The sequence below is a fragment of the Lampetra fluviatilis genome, chromosome 25 (assembly GCF_964198595.1).
Source record: "Lampetra fluviatilis chromosome 25, kcLamFluv1.1, whole genome shotgun sequence".
NCBI classification, from domain to species: domain Eukaryota; kingdom Metazoa; phylum Chordata; class Hyperoartia; order Petromyzontiformes; family Petromyzontidae; genus Lampetra; species Lampetra fluviatilis.
The window spans coordinates 11,391,846-11,406,488 of record NC_136299.1 but is presented as its reverse complement, the minus strand read 5'-3'; the positions used below and the strand labels follow the sequence as shown (position 1 = coordinate 11,406,488).

Sequence of the window (14,643 nt, the reverse complement as noted above, 5' to 3'; positions counted from 1 at the left end):
GCCTGGAGACCTGGGTTTGATTCCCAGCCACGGTTAACATCAGTGGGGAGAAGCATCCGCGCGAGTCACGGGCCAGCCCCCTTACCAACCCGCATGGACAAGTGTGAAGTATGTTCAAATACCCCCCCCCCCATGGCTGATGCAGCATTGACAAAGGGAATGTAGTCTACGACTACTTTTTTTACTGTGCAAAAAATTCTAATTATAATAAAAAAAATGACAGAATAGGCCCAAAAAACCTGCACAAACGAGACGCGAACAAGTCAAAACAAGCCAAACGAGATGATTAAAACGGGAAAAAATTGTTGACTTTTGTACCCACATCACCGCCAAGAATCAGGACAATTCATCGCATCGCCAAGGGCGCGAGGGGAGGAGGCGGAGGAGAGTAAGGGAACGCCGAGTGCCGCGGGAGCTGTGCGTGCTTGCGTGTGTGAGCGTGGAAACTCACCTATTTTTTTTTTATATTTTACCAGGTAAGGCCCACTGATCTATGTAGTTATTTTTCAAACGCGCCCTCGCAATCACAAATGACGGCTCAACGAAGTGGCTCGTCACGTGGACATTTGCAGCAGCCAAATACTCGAAACGCACGCGTTTCTAAATACGGAGGGAAAAACCGGAGGACACCGGAGAAAAATCGACGTGACCACGGGGAGAGAGAGAGACGTGGAAATTCCAAATATACAGCAGCAGGCGTCAGGGTTGGGATCGAACCCACGACCTCCTGCATACCGAGCGAGGTAGTTAACATCTCGTAGCCACCTCGCGTGAATGGGGAACGGTGGCTGCCCTACGAACCTGGCTACCTGACGTCGATCCCCAACTCCCGTCCAACACCTGTGTGCATACATCGCCACGAGGGAGACAAAGGCGGCCAGGCGTGGTGCTGACCACACAACCCCCTCGTGTGCTGTGCCCGGCCTTCATAGGTGCTTTGCTGACAGCATTTGTCTCAACCGTCTGTTAGAGGATCCCTTGCCTTAGCGCATGTCGCGTGTGTGTGTGTGAGAGCGCTTGGGGGGAGGGGGGGTGAATCGTGATGGGTGTGAAAGTGTGAGACGTGTGCTCGCTCACTCGCTCGCGTGTCACAGTCGGTGTGTGTGAAGGGGACCGAGTGCGCGCGCGGGCGCGTGCTGCGAGACTTGACACGCTGCCGTGGGCACTGCCTGTGTGTTGGTGTGTGTGTGTGTTGGTGTGTGTGTGTTGGTGTGTGTGTGTTGGTGTGTGTGTTGGTGTGTGTGTGTGTTGGTGTGTGTGTGTTGGTGTGTGTGTGTGTTGGTGTGTGTTGGTGTGTGTGTGTGTTGGTGTGTGTGTGTTGGTGTGTGTTGGTGTGTGTGTGTGTTGGTGTGTGTGTGTTGGTGTGTGTTGGTGTGTGTGTGTGTGTTGGTGTGTGTGTGTGTGTTTTGGTGTGTGTGTGTGTTGGTGTGTGTGTGTGTTGGTGTGTGTGTGTTGGTGTGTGTGTGTTGGTGTGTGTGTGTTGGTGTGTGTTGGTGTGTGTGTGTGTGTGTTGGTGTGTGTGTGTGTGTGTTGGTGTGTGTGTTGGTGTGTGTGTGTGTGTGTGTTAGTGTGTGTGTGTGTTAGTGTGTGTGTGTGTGTTGGTGTGTGTTAGTGTGTGTGTGTGTGTTGGTGTGTGTTGGTGTGTGTGTGTTGGTGTGTGTTGGAGTGTGTTGGTGTGTGTTGGTGTGTGTGTGTTGGTGTGTGTTGGAGTGTGTTGGTGTGTGTTGGTGTGTGTTGGTGTGTGTGTGTGTTGGTGTGTGTGTGTGTTGGTGTGTGTGTGTGTTGGTGTGTGTGTGTTGGTGTGTGTGTGTTGGTGTGTGTGTTGGTTGTGGGGAGCGGTAGTGTAGCGGATAGCACTGCGCTAGCTATGATCCCGGCGACCTGGGTTCGATTCCCGCTCACGGCCAACACCAGTGACGATTATCTGAACCGGTCCTGGGCCTCCCCTAGGTCTACTCAGCCTCAAATGAGTACCTGGTGCGATGTGTAAACGTCGCTACTGGGAAGACAAAGGCGGTCGGGCGTGGTGTTGACCACCCACCCCCTCGTGTACCGTTCCGGCCTTCATAGGTGCTCGCTAACAGCACTTGCCCCAACAGTCTGTTAGGACTAAACGGGGGGTCTTTGTGTGTGTTGGTGCGCCAGCCAAACCCAGGGCTCAAGCCTCGTGTCCCCAAAAAGGGGCATCAGTCATCGTGAATAGGAGCCCATCCCTTAGCAGGGAGCTTCGATCAGCTGCGATAATAACGAAAAACCGATCAACGCTTACGTCAATAATACTGTGGCCTTAAAAATAATTAATATTTTACAGGCGAAGTTTGGGCAATGGTCCTTCTTCAGAGCACACAGAGAAGCCAGATAGGTAGACCGACTGTCACAGGTAAGCTATCGTCTAGGGAGGGAGCGGTGGCACAGCACGTTGTGCTATGAGCACGTTAGCCTGAGTGATGAGTTTCAATCCTGGCCACAGCTGACATTCTAAACTATTTAAACTTTTTTTTTCCAGGTAAGATCCACTGAGCTACAGTATATAGCTCTTTTTTCAAAAGCAACCTGGCCACAAATGATAGCTCAACGAAGTGGCTCATCATGTGGAAAGTTATAGCGGCCAGAAACTCTCAACGCGTGGCTCTAAATGTGGAGGGTAAACCCCCGAGGACACGGAGAAACATCCACGTGACCACGGGGAAGAAGATGCCAACTCCAAGTATACAGCAGGCATCCGGGTGAGGATCGAGCTCACGACCTCCTGCATAACAGGCGAGGGAGTTAACATCTCGCCACCGTGACATTAGTGGCGAGTGATGCCTGAACTGCCTCGCCACCCACAACCTCCCCAAGGTGTTGGAATTTCAGCGACTCGGAAGTGGGGTTGGTGGTTCACTCCGATATGGAGGGTGGAGCCATCACAGGTTTGTGACAACCGCTTGCTGTTATGATGTTGAATTGCTCAATTGTGGTCTGTGGTAGCGTTGCGGTTATTGCACTGCTCTGTGAAGCAAGTCTGATTCCTGGCCATGGCTTGCAGCGTGGTGAAGTATGGCCAAACAAACCGTGCGGGTTAAATTTGTGGGGCGGTCGTCATCCAGCAGTGAATTGACAGAGGTCTATACATTATTGGATAATGACTGTTTATTATGAACCGTAGTCTTGAGTGCATCTCTCATGGAGGTTGGAGCAACACAGTTCCACGCCTCTTCATTTCCACGGATTGAGTTATTCAGGCACGTTGGTGAGTTTTATTCATTATCAAATGTAATGGTCTTCCACCTTCAATACGTTCCCTACGATATATATATTTATACTATGCATATGTATACTATGTATACATATGGCCATCCAACAATTTATTTCAGCGATTATGTACATGAATGTTGTTTTGCTTTTTGCCCATATGTACGTATCTCGAAACGAACTCTGTAGATTGGTTGCCAAGGTCTTCAATCATTTTCTAGAGTTCAGCTCTATCGGTTGTAATAATGACGATGTTGTCAGCATATCTGTTATGGCTAATACTTTATCGATTTATGTTTGCGCCTTCTGTCCTCCAATCCAGAATCTTGGAAAACATCTCCTAATGTCCCTGTGAAACGCCTTGGTGAGTGCGTAGCTGCTGGCCTGGCTCCTCCGCTGCTGTTCCGTCTTCATACAAGATTTTAATTACATTTACGCCGCGCACATTATCTCCTCGCCCATGGCACGTGCAAGAAAAGCCATTTGCTGCTTCGCTTTGAAAAATATTACATCGTAGCTCGCTGACATTTTCTCGCGTTATTTGTAAAATGCACACTTCAAAATAATGCGTTTCATCATCTGTTGATGTTATTGCTGCTGCTGCTGCAACAACAACAAAAACATTCCCTTCATTTTTTGTTTCTCTTTTCACTCCCTTTCAAGCGTGTGTCGAATCTCCTCGGAGTAGTCTTTGTTGCGACGTGAAAGGGCCCCCAGATGACTAATTCCGCACTCAAAGGTGTTCCCCTGGAAACCCAGAACCATTTGACTTGACCTCCGTCGTGCCGCCGGGAATGCGGTAAACAAGATTCCTTCCAAGCGACGCGTCGCATGTTCGTAAACGACGCCCGTTGCTCCTCTAAGAGATGCTCATCATTCTCTCGGCCTACTTCAGGTGGGATCGACTTGCACCTCCGATCGGGGATGGCAACTATTGTTGAGCTGAGCGACTTAAAATAATTCTCCATTGGCACCCAACGGCAACTGCGGTAACGGCAGCAGTGGAGTGAGCAAGCAAGCTCCAGAGAACCCTCCTTTGAGGGGACTTTGGCCTACTCTTCTCCGCTGGCCGGACATCTTGGAAGAGGTGGGAGTCCTCACGTTTACCTCACCTTGTGTGACCTGCCAAATGACGAACTGTGGGTGTGCTCTCTTTAATAGCTTTGTTTATGAAATCGAACTTGCCGGATTCTGGATTGCAAGCCCATTGTGTGCCGCTAACCATCACACGCCACTGTTGCAGCATCCATGGTGTTACTGCAGTACATGCCGAGCAAAATGCTTCTTTCCGTGAACACTTGAGTCAGGCAATAGCGACCCTCCGCGCATATTTTCACACCATGGCCTGACTCAATAACTGAGAGAAGAGCAAGGTGGGTGGGAGGGGGCGCGTGGCAAGGGGCAGCGGGAGGGGAAATTGGAAAGAACTCCCCCGGAGTATACGCACCACGTGGCATGTTCCAATTAATACCTCTCGCCTGCAGAAGCCACCTCAATCGCCGGTCCAGTTCACCACAGGCAGATGTGTGATTTTAATGGCAAATTGTTCTATCTTTTATCGGGGAATTTTGCTCCCAATCTCTTCCCTCTCACCAGTACCCCCCCCCCGCCCACATCCCCTATTACCACACACGCAAAAATTGGGCTGCATTGACACGGACAGTTATTGGAATAGCAGTAGGGGGACAACGTTTCATTCTTTTAAAATGCATAGCAGTCAGGCGAGATGCTTTGACTTTGAATTTCAAGTCGGGACATCACAGTGGGCAATAACAACGCGCCTGCGGTGTGTGGCAGAAGCAACGTTTTTTTTGCTTCTTATTCTCCCACCGGAAGCATTCGTCCAAGGAAATCTTTACACTTCGGATTTTTTTTTTTTACCCCATCCAATTTCCCTTGCTCGTGACACTGCTTTAACATCAAAGGGGAGACTGGCTTGGGACTATCACCTGAAATAAACAGCCGAGAAACATCGGGACAACGTTATGCAATATTGAGCGTCGCTGTCATCCGTATGAATTAGTTAAACCCGCGTCAGTGTTTTTCGTGTGCATCCTTCGTAGCCCGGAAGTAACCTTCGCTCGCAGCTTGCATGCCCTGCCACCATGTGCCCTCGCGCGTGATGCGATGTGTCGCACTGCCCTTTTCCGCTGGTCCTGAGCTACAATGCTACTCAAGCATTCGCTACAATTCGCGGCAGAGTATGAGTATCGCATTTACATTCGATTTAGGGTCTTGATGTCAGAACCGCAGCGGGCTTGCGACTCGTTAGTACCTCGTTTGAAGACTGCTTAAGGAATACAAGGTGTTGTGTGAAGTTGGGCTAAAAGGTAGCCAGCAGAGGACAGGAAAGCGTTTTGATTTTTAAATTCATCTGTGCAGGGTTTTCCTCATGACCCACTCGTATCCATGGGTTTTCTCTGGTTGCTCTGGTTTCCTTCCCACATACAAAACACTCATCAATGGCATTATACTAATGTTGCGTGGGGTTCAAGCCATGAATGTTTGCTGAGATTAAACAAAAAAATTAATCATAAAAGGTGGCTGGGGTGAATTTTAAAGCTACAGCGTGAAAAAAACACGAACCTAAAAAAACATTGCGCGTCAAAATTGCACTGCTGATTAAAAGATGCTCACGCGTGAACAACAGGGGCAAAGTTGTGCGTGATGTAAATAAATAAATAAATACACACACGACTTCATGGGAAGGGCTCCGGTGTGCTTTGGGATCGCACTGCGCTCACATCGAAGAACCCCACGTGCTGTGTGCCCGCATGCAAATCTATTATTGTCCAAAAATGTTTTATATTGTACATAATTCAGCCGTGATTGTCTGCCTCGCCGTATTGAACGCATTTAAATGATGGTATATTGACCGCTGAAGCTAGTTATCACGACCTTTTGCGATGGAAGTCAAAATGACGTGGCTCAATTCATTTTCTTGGGAAGGGCAAAAGTTCACTGCCCTGGGATATATCTGTGGCTGGGGATGGGAATGGGGCAGGTCGGTGGGGGTCGATGGGGTGGACGGTATGGGAGGGGCTGAGTGGGTACGAGCAAGCTGGGAGGGGGGAGGGAGGGGGAGTATGGGTCACGGTGAGCGTATGCGGGGTTAGGCGTGATCGGGGAAATGGGTGGAGGCGGACGGGGTCAAGGGGTGAGCGAATCGGCTAACCATTGTTTGGAAGCACCGAGGGCCTTGGTGCAATACACGCGTCCCACTGCAAATCGATGGCAGACCACGATCGATGGGAAGACGCAACATCAGCAGAGTTGCATCGACCCGCTGTGGGTTTTAGCAACCCTCAAGCCCCCTCTCTCGGCGCGCATCCGTCGCGCAGCGCTGCTGCTGCTGCCGCTGCCACCAACGCCGCCGTTGCTGCGCATTACGCATCTGTCGCCGCCGTGAGGGCCCGATTGATAGTAAAGCTTCCCGACAAATCGACGATTCGGGCAGACGCGGCGATCGGATTTCTATCACGGTGCAGTCGCGGGGGATATTTTGTGAGGTGTGGGGTAGGGGGAGGGGGTGGCGCCGGCTTCTTCTATTCGGCGATTGTCCCGGCGCCTGTGCGGTGCTGGCTGTTGGGGCACCGTCGCGTTTGCGCCTGGCAGAAATTGGAAAATGAGCCATCTGTGCGTCTGTCTGGAACGGGGCTCGTGAGTGTCTGGTAGATGAAGGCTGCTTGAGGTGCTCGTAAAGAAAAAAGGAAATGAAAATGTAAAAAATAAAAAACTCTTATTTTTCACGTCTAATAAATTGAAACTCCAAATGCAGGAAGGTATTAACTTGTTTTTTGCCAATATGCTCTTTTGTAACCTGCAGATAAATATATGCCGTGAGCTCTTATTCGTGAAGGCATTTATCATGCTGCAACCGGCAAGCTGCAATTTCACCGCAAACGTCCAAAAGCATTTAAGTTAGCCTCGTTAAACCGAGATTGCAGAGCTGGGGTATTCTTCTTCTTGGTTCACTTTCAAATATCAGTGAGATGTATTAAAAAGCATCGCAAAAAAACGCTCCCAAAGACAACCCAACCTAATTTGCGTCGTAATTAAACCTTCCCGCCAACGCATTTCCTCACTAATCTTCCCCGCAGCCCCTCACTTACCAAAAACCATAAGTAGGACGGCAAAACAAATTGGCAACCGTGCTATTTGTGCTCCTGCGTTATATGTTTTTAGTGGCAAGCTGCAGCCAAGGGGTGATTTGAATTGCATTCGATTTCTGGGCGCATTTAGGGGACATTAAGCTGTGCATTGTTCCATCTGCTGTTAAGGAGCCCGTGACATTCCGTGCGAGAGCAAGGCCGTCCAATATTCCGACAAATGTAAAAGTTATAAAATTTTACTTTTTCTCTCTCTCTCTCTCCCAATTCACACGCTATTGGAATTCTGCGCAAGTTTTCAGATGCGCGGGACGACGAGTGTAAATGAAATGTATCTACAGAGTGCCTTTCTCATCGTCATCATCATTCTCATCGTCAGCCAACATTTACAATCCACCTTATATTAACCTTCTTCGCTATTAATTTAAGCAATTCCAGATTTTCTTTTGCTAAAAATGCTAAGTGTTTGTTGATGCTTCTCAAAGGTTACGTTTTTACCATCGGCAAAAATGCTACCAATTATTGTTTTCGTAAATATTATTTACTTATCATAACTATCATCGGTCACAATCAATCCACCGGCGGATGAAGGCCGCCCCATATTTGACGCCATCTCTCGCGAACCCACGATCTAATCGTCCACCTCGAAAACCGCGCAAAAATTCCGATTTCATAGCTCCATCTCCGTGGTGGACGCGACTCTCGGACGCGTTCCATTCCACAACTTTTCAAGCGACGTGTTTCTGCCTGAGCCCATTGGCTTTTCACAACAGTTTAAATTACGTCCATCATTTAACTGCGTATGTTCTGTAATTCGTGTCTTTCATTCGCCGTCTCTAAATGTGATTCCCAGCATGAATCCACAAAATTGTTACTTTATTTTTTTAAACGCTATTATATAGTCACATTCTATTACAGTAAAAACGATAAAAGAGTAAAAAAAAACTATCTTAATTTTAGAACTTTCGTGACTGCAGGAATTATTATTTGTTTCTTTTGGTTAAGTCACGTCTAAAGATAAAATAATAAATTAAATTAAATAATAGAATACGACGTTTCGATTGCAACACAAGCAATCATCATCAGGTATAATGAAATAGCGACATAAAATCTAACCAGAAAACTATAGACAGACATATTAGCAGACAGATTTCACCAAGATACATAGCGAGAGCGAGAGCAACACAGGTAACAGAGAGGGGTGAAAAAAAACAGTTGGATAAAATGGCACTTTGAATCGTGGCTTAACCACATGATTGATAAATAATGTTTGTGGTTTCAGCCTGCTTACAAATTACTGCACATAAAATACATTTGATTCTGTTCCTTATTTGTCTCGATTCCAGCTCTGACAATGAATATAACGGCTTCACCGCCATGCGACAAACGTCACTCGCGTACGTTGAGTGGGTTGGAAAGTGCTCATTCTACTGGGCGGGGGTCACTTGATGGGATCTCACAGGTAGCTCTGGGATATCTGCTCCCGCGGGCTCCTCTCTCAACACCAAGGGTTGTACCTTGCTCTGCGAGCGATCTCAGTGGATAATTTATCTCGTGACATGATGCCCATAGGACGATCGGGATGCAATTTATGGAAAGTATGACAACAACTTTTTTCTTCGATTTAAAGCTTTCGTGACTGCAGGGATTCATATATTCTTGGTTCTTTCGGTAAAGTCACGTGACTTTACCGAAAGAACCAAGAATATGACAACAACAACAACAACGACGAGGTGTTTACGTATAATACCTGAACGCATGATTTACATGCTTTGCCGTGGTAACTCAGACACCAATCGGCTAACATCTTGATCACCTCTTGAGTGAAGAGTAAAAGTAGACTACAATTCGGGAACACAGCTCCTTAATAAAGGGTCTGTCTGGCCACTGTGACACGCATGCACACGCGATGCTGCCAGTCGTTTGAGTCAGATGATTTGTGTTCAGGGAGAACGTGCAAAGTTGGTTGCAGTGGCTTTTCCAACGTTGCGATTGTCCACGATTGTTATTGCATTGTGCAAGTGATTAAACAAAAAAAGATGTCAACAGGGCATTTTAAAACAAGAGGCAACATTTAAAAACGAAAAACCCACGGTGAGCACCGATCCATTTTCTACTTCTCCGCAGGATGCAAGGCCTGCCCACGTGGTGCACCATGCCTCGTGATCCCCCGATGCCACAATCCATCTAACGCATGAGCTGATATCATCGCTTCGTCTCTCCGCTGGGGTTGCCACCTGTCCTGGCTCTGCCAGGATCGTCCTCTCTTTGTGAGTAAGATTGCCGTCCCGGGAAATCTGTAAGTCTTCCAGGGCCATTGGGGAGGCATTTTGCATAATAATACACCACTTAGGACACTGGGTTTACATGCAGTTCTTCTCGTGGTATTGTCAAATATGTTTCTTTTTCTTCTTTCTATAATACGTCCCAGTTTATTGTACCTGTGGGGTGGCAACACTAGTCTCCGCGATGGTCGGTCTTCTTTGGTACATATTCTGCACACGTAAGCATGCATGTGCGTATGGTAAACTTCTTTTGCACCGTACGTATCCGACCGTGCTCATCAGAGGTGCGAAAACCAAAGGAGGACATGTAATGTCCAATATTTTATTGTGGACAGTGTGGCACGGTGGTTTAGCGCACCGCACTGTGAACACGGCCACACTCGTTCAATTCCTGACCGTGAACCGGTCCCAGACGCTTGACCAACCTGCACTGACCAAGCACAGTCCAGCAACGCCGTGAATGGCACGGTGCCGGGAGGCCTTCATTCAGCAGTGGATTGTCGAAAGACTGTTAATTATTGTTCGTATGACGGACATTTATTTTACTTCATATTCGTAACAGAAATGTCATTGTAAATACTTTACAATATATAAAGCAAATATAATACATTTTTAAAAATCTCTAATGAGAGAACACCCGTTTCGCTCTACACCTTTGGGTGAAACCCATCCATTTCACGTGAAATAAAAACACACTCATTATAACAAAGGATTAAGGAAAAATCCCTTCCCCTCAAGACACTGGCAAGAAACAGAATCCTAATTGGAATATGGAAATTACAATACGCGCGTGCCCATACATTTTGATAAACTTGCTCTGACATTTATAATGTAGACTTTAAACAGGCAGCGCAAGCCCACGCCAATGACCACAAATACAAGCATGCTTTCCTTTGTGAATAAACTATTATTTTAATGTGCAATATGATCGAGGGACTGGGTTGTTGTTTTGGTGTGGTCTGGGACTGTTGTTATTGTTGTTGTTTTGCTGCCTTGCCAGTGTGGTGTTGGCAAATCGGCAGGAATGTATGTACGTATGCAATGTGCTCTTATTTCCTTCATCTATTTGTATGTTTGTGTTTATTTTTTGCGACTTGTATTCTCTTCAAACTGTTAGTTGTTTCGAGGGACAAGCGAAAGTGATTTTCAACAGCGAATATAACAAGAGGTATTTGAAATGAGTTGATCACAGCTGGAAGCTTGGCAGGACATGCCTGAAAAAAATTCCACGACACTTTGTGAAACTTCCCCCAGTAAACGAGCGTAGTATTAGTAGTAAAACATTCATAATACTAATGATGTTGGCGAACCTGGGAATCCCTGAAGTCTCGATACGTGCCGCCAGCTCCGTGGTAGAGATGCGGAGGTTTACAGGGCTGCAATTCGTACGATACAATCCTGATTCAAAAGAAGTAACAATCAACTAATCTTCTTGGTTCTTTCGGTAAAGTCACGTAGAAGGGAAGTAATAAAATAATAAAAATAAAACACGATAAAATAATTCTCACGACGTTTTGGCCACAACGCAAGCAGCCGTCTTCAGGTGAAAACCAGGTCCGTCGAGGCGACAGAGTCTGTCGCCTCGACGGACCTGCTTGCGTTGTGGCCGAAACGTCGTGAGAATTATTTTATTGTGTTTTATTTTTATTCTTTTATTACTTTCCTTCTACGTGACTTTAACGAAAGAACCAAGAAGATGAATCCCTGCAGTCACGAAAGCTTTAAATCGAAATTTAACAATCAACTGTTGCGTAATTATACCTTCCTTGACAGTCGATGATATCTTGACAACAAAGCAACAACAGGGAAACAGCTGTTGTTCCTGCTCAAATGAGCAATGATGCGCTGCTCATATCTCGTTTGCAGCTCTGAGTCAGTGGTGGAAATTCCTCATCCCTATGGCAGGGGAAAGTCTCTCCATAGGACAACCAATGTTGTCTTCCCTACAAAGCGGTTCTTATTTTGGTGACCCTGGAGGGATGATGGGCTGAGTCAACCCCCTAACCACGATTTGAAATCATCACCTCCTGGGTGCAAGCCGCTTACTCTTCTGCTGAGCCACCTGGCTGGATATTCTTCCCAGACACCCTGTGTGTACATATATATTCTGACAATATAATTATTGATTTATTAACATCACGTGAAAAAAACATGTTATATTTTAATCGGACAAGTCATTATGTGGCTACTTAGAATAGGTTAGGTAATGTTTGTTTTACTCGTGAACTCTCCAAAAACAAATGCTGCTTTGCCACTGAATCGGGAGGCTTTGATTAATTCGTTCGCCCCCATGTGCAGACAATCAAACTGCCTCGTCCGTAACACAGATGTGGAAAGATTAACAGCTCAGTTCAATGGGGTCAGCACATTTGCCCTGTCTAGAAAGCACGTGATATCCAGCCCCATCGCAAGCATTTTATTAAAGTGGATAGGCAGAAAGGTTCAAATAATACTAAGATCTCCCGTGTGGTATATATATATAGCCTGTCGGGGCAAATGCTGTTCGTGAGCACCTATTCAGGTTGGGGCAGCACACAAAGGGGTGGTGAGGCCAATTCCCATGCCTGCTCACATTTGACTTACCAATGCTGATTTTTTTTTGTTCACACTGGGTCAGGCTGAGTGGACCAAATACAGGCCCAGGACCAATTCAGAAAGGACTCGCTCCAGATGTTAACAGAGGTCTGGAAATTTGTGCCACATTGGTGATGGGGGTTGATTGACCGGACTTCACTAAACTGGAATCTAAATTCGAGTCTCTGGGTTTCGTAGCGCAGGGCACAAACCACGAGAATTCACGCTCTCACTGCGAGACTTCCCACTACCCTAACCTCACATGTTAAGCTCTACAAACCCTCTTATCAATAATGCAATGTGGTCTGTCGCAGCAATAATATCGTGTCACCTATGGGCTGAGCGCTTGAAGATGTATGGAGATAAGAAGAGGAGGAATCTAATATTTAAATATACATGAGTAAAAATTAGTAAAATAGGCCATCAGTGCATCAGCCTTCAGGCTTTCCAGAGCAATATTTTCAATCAGCGTGTATTTAAGAAAGCAGAATCTTAACCTGTTTCAACCTTTCTGGGTCTCATCAACAGCATCAAGCTCAAATTTCGATTTAAAGCTTTCGTGACTGCAGGGATTCATCTTCTTGGTTCTTTCGGTACAGTCACGTAGAAGGGAAATAATAAAATAATACAAATAAAACATAATAAAATAATTTTCACTACGTTTCGGCCACAACGCATTGTGGCCGAAACGTCGTGAGAATTAGTTTCTTATGTTTTATTTTTATTATTTCCCTTCTACGTGATTTTACCGAAAGAACCAAGGAGAAACATCAGGCTCCTTAAACACGTGCTGCTGGACAACCAGATGTTATTCGCAAGATCGCTCCACATAAATTTGGGAGCCTGTTCAATGTAAATAAAAAAGAAGCAATAGCATACATTTGAAAGCAGGGGCCAGTTGGATAGATTGACATGTGGAGAGATTGGGCGCCAGTGTGACCAAGGGGTTAAGGAGGGCAGACGCTGCCCGACTGTGGAGAGCTTCGTTATGCAGTCCCATTGAGGGCCCAATCTGTGCTCAGGGGTTGTTTTAAAGCGGTCCCTTCTTAATATGATTCATTTTTAGAACACAAACTGCTATACTGTATGTGCATTTGGTAATATTTAATTAATTTGATGCCATTAACATCATAACTCCAATTATAAAGGAATGAAGTACCCCAGTCTGTACAGCAGTTTGCGTGCTAATACATTGTTCAACATTTGCTCCACCACAATGCAATTGTAACTGAACGTATAAACACTCCTGGTAAATCAACACATTCACTGAGGGAAGGGGGAAAAAAAAACGATCTCTGCTTTGCAAAAGGGCAACCTGCCAGAGAGATGTAAGGCTGGATAAAGGTAGCAGCACGGTTTAATGAATCGTCTCTGCTCAATGAACAGGCCTGGTAATTGTCGGATGGCCTGTTTTTTGACCCGAGCAAGAATTTAGCTAATGATCCATTGTAGATGCGGGCGACGATGTGATTCATCTTGGTCTGATTGCAAAACACTTGCAGGGGACAGATTTCTCCCAAAACGATTTTCTTAAATACATTTGGGCCAATATAAAATAAAAATAGATACAAAATGTGTTCTCTCTGTCCAAAACGGCGGTATAAAGGCGCACACGGTTGAGCAGCACATTGTTTATACCTTGCTACCTTTAAATAATGAAATGCATTTACGTGTCACATTCTTGTCAACCCCAGCTGTACAGTGATGCAACGAGGACTCTGAACGTTCACAGCGGATATAGGGCCAGGCAACGTCTTTACACCGGACCAGATGGCGACCTCAATGCTTCCCCTGACGATCAGAGAACCTGCATGCATTTCCCTCCGATAGAGTGTGAGTGAAACATCTCTGTTCATTAACACTTCCACTGGGATCATCTGTTCACTCTTCACATATTTTTCCAGCCCCCTGTTTTTTTTTTCTTTCTCTTTCCAGGCCAAACCAAGGGCACATTCTGGACCAGCAATACCTCTGAACAGGGCCGGATTAAGTTTTAAGGGGAGCCTGGGGCTGTTTTTTTGTTAGCTTTTGGGGATCTTCTTTGAATATTTAATGAATTCCATTTACTATTTTACCGTCACCTATGGCTGATGTCAAACGCTCCATTATTAACTTTATCTTTTTAAGATTTCGGTTCTAGTCTTTAAATGTGGGTTTAATCAACAAATGACCTATACGATTTATCGCAGTGCTACAGTATTGCATTTCAACAATTGTAAAATAGAAAACAATTTCAACTCGTGCAGTGTCTCAGTGCAACCACATCTTAAGATGCTTGACATATACTTTATAAAGGATAACGCAGGTTAAAAGGATCTTGGTGAAATATAAATAAAAACAAAAACCATCAGCTTGGATATCAAGGACATCATAATGAAGGTGATGATAGTAAAAATACAGAAACCAAAACCCCCCAAATGGCTACCCAAAACGGGCAAGGC

The 14,643-nt window shown here is 45.9% G+C and overlaps 1 protein-coding gene across 2 annotated transcripts in view; it reads right to left on the bottom strand.

Annotated features, from left to right (window-relative positions):
• Positions 1 to 14,643, bottom strand: part of LOC144941811 (neuronal PAS domain-containing protein 3-like) — a 200,359-nt gene that overhangs the window by 87,821 nt on the left and 97,895 nt on the right. The window lies entirely within an intron of this gene.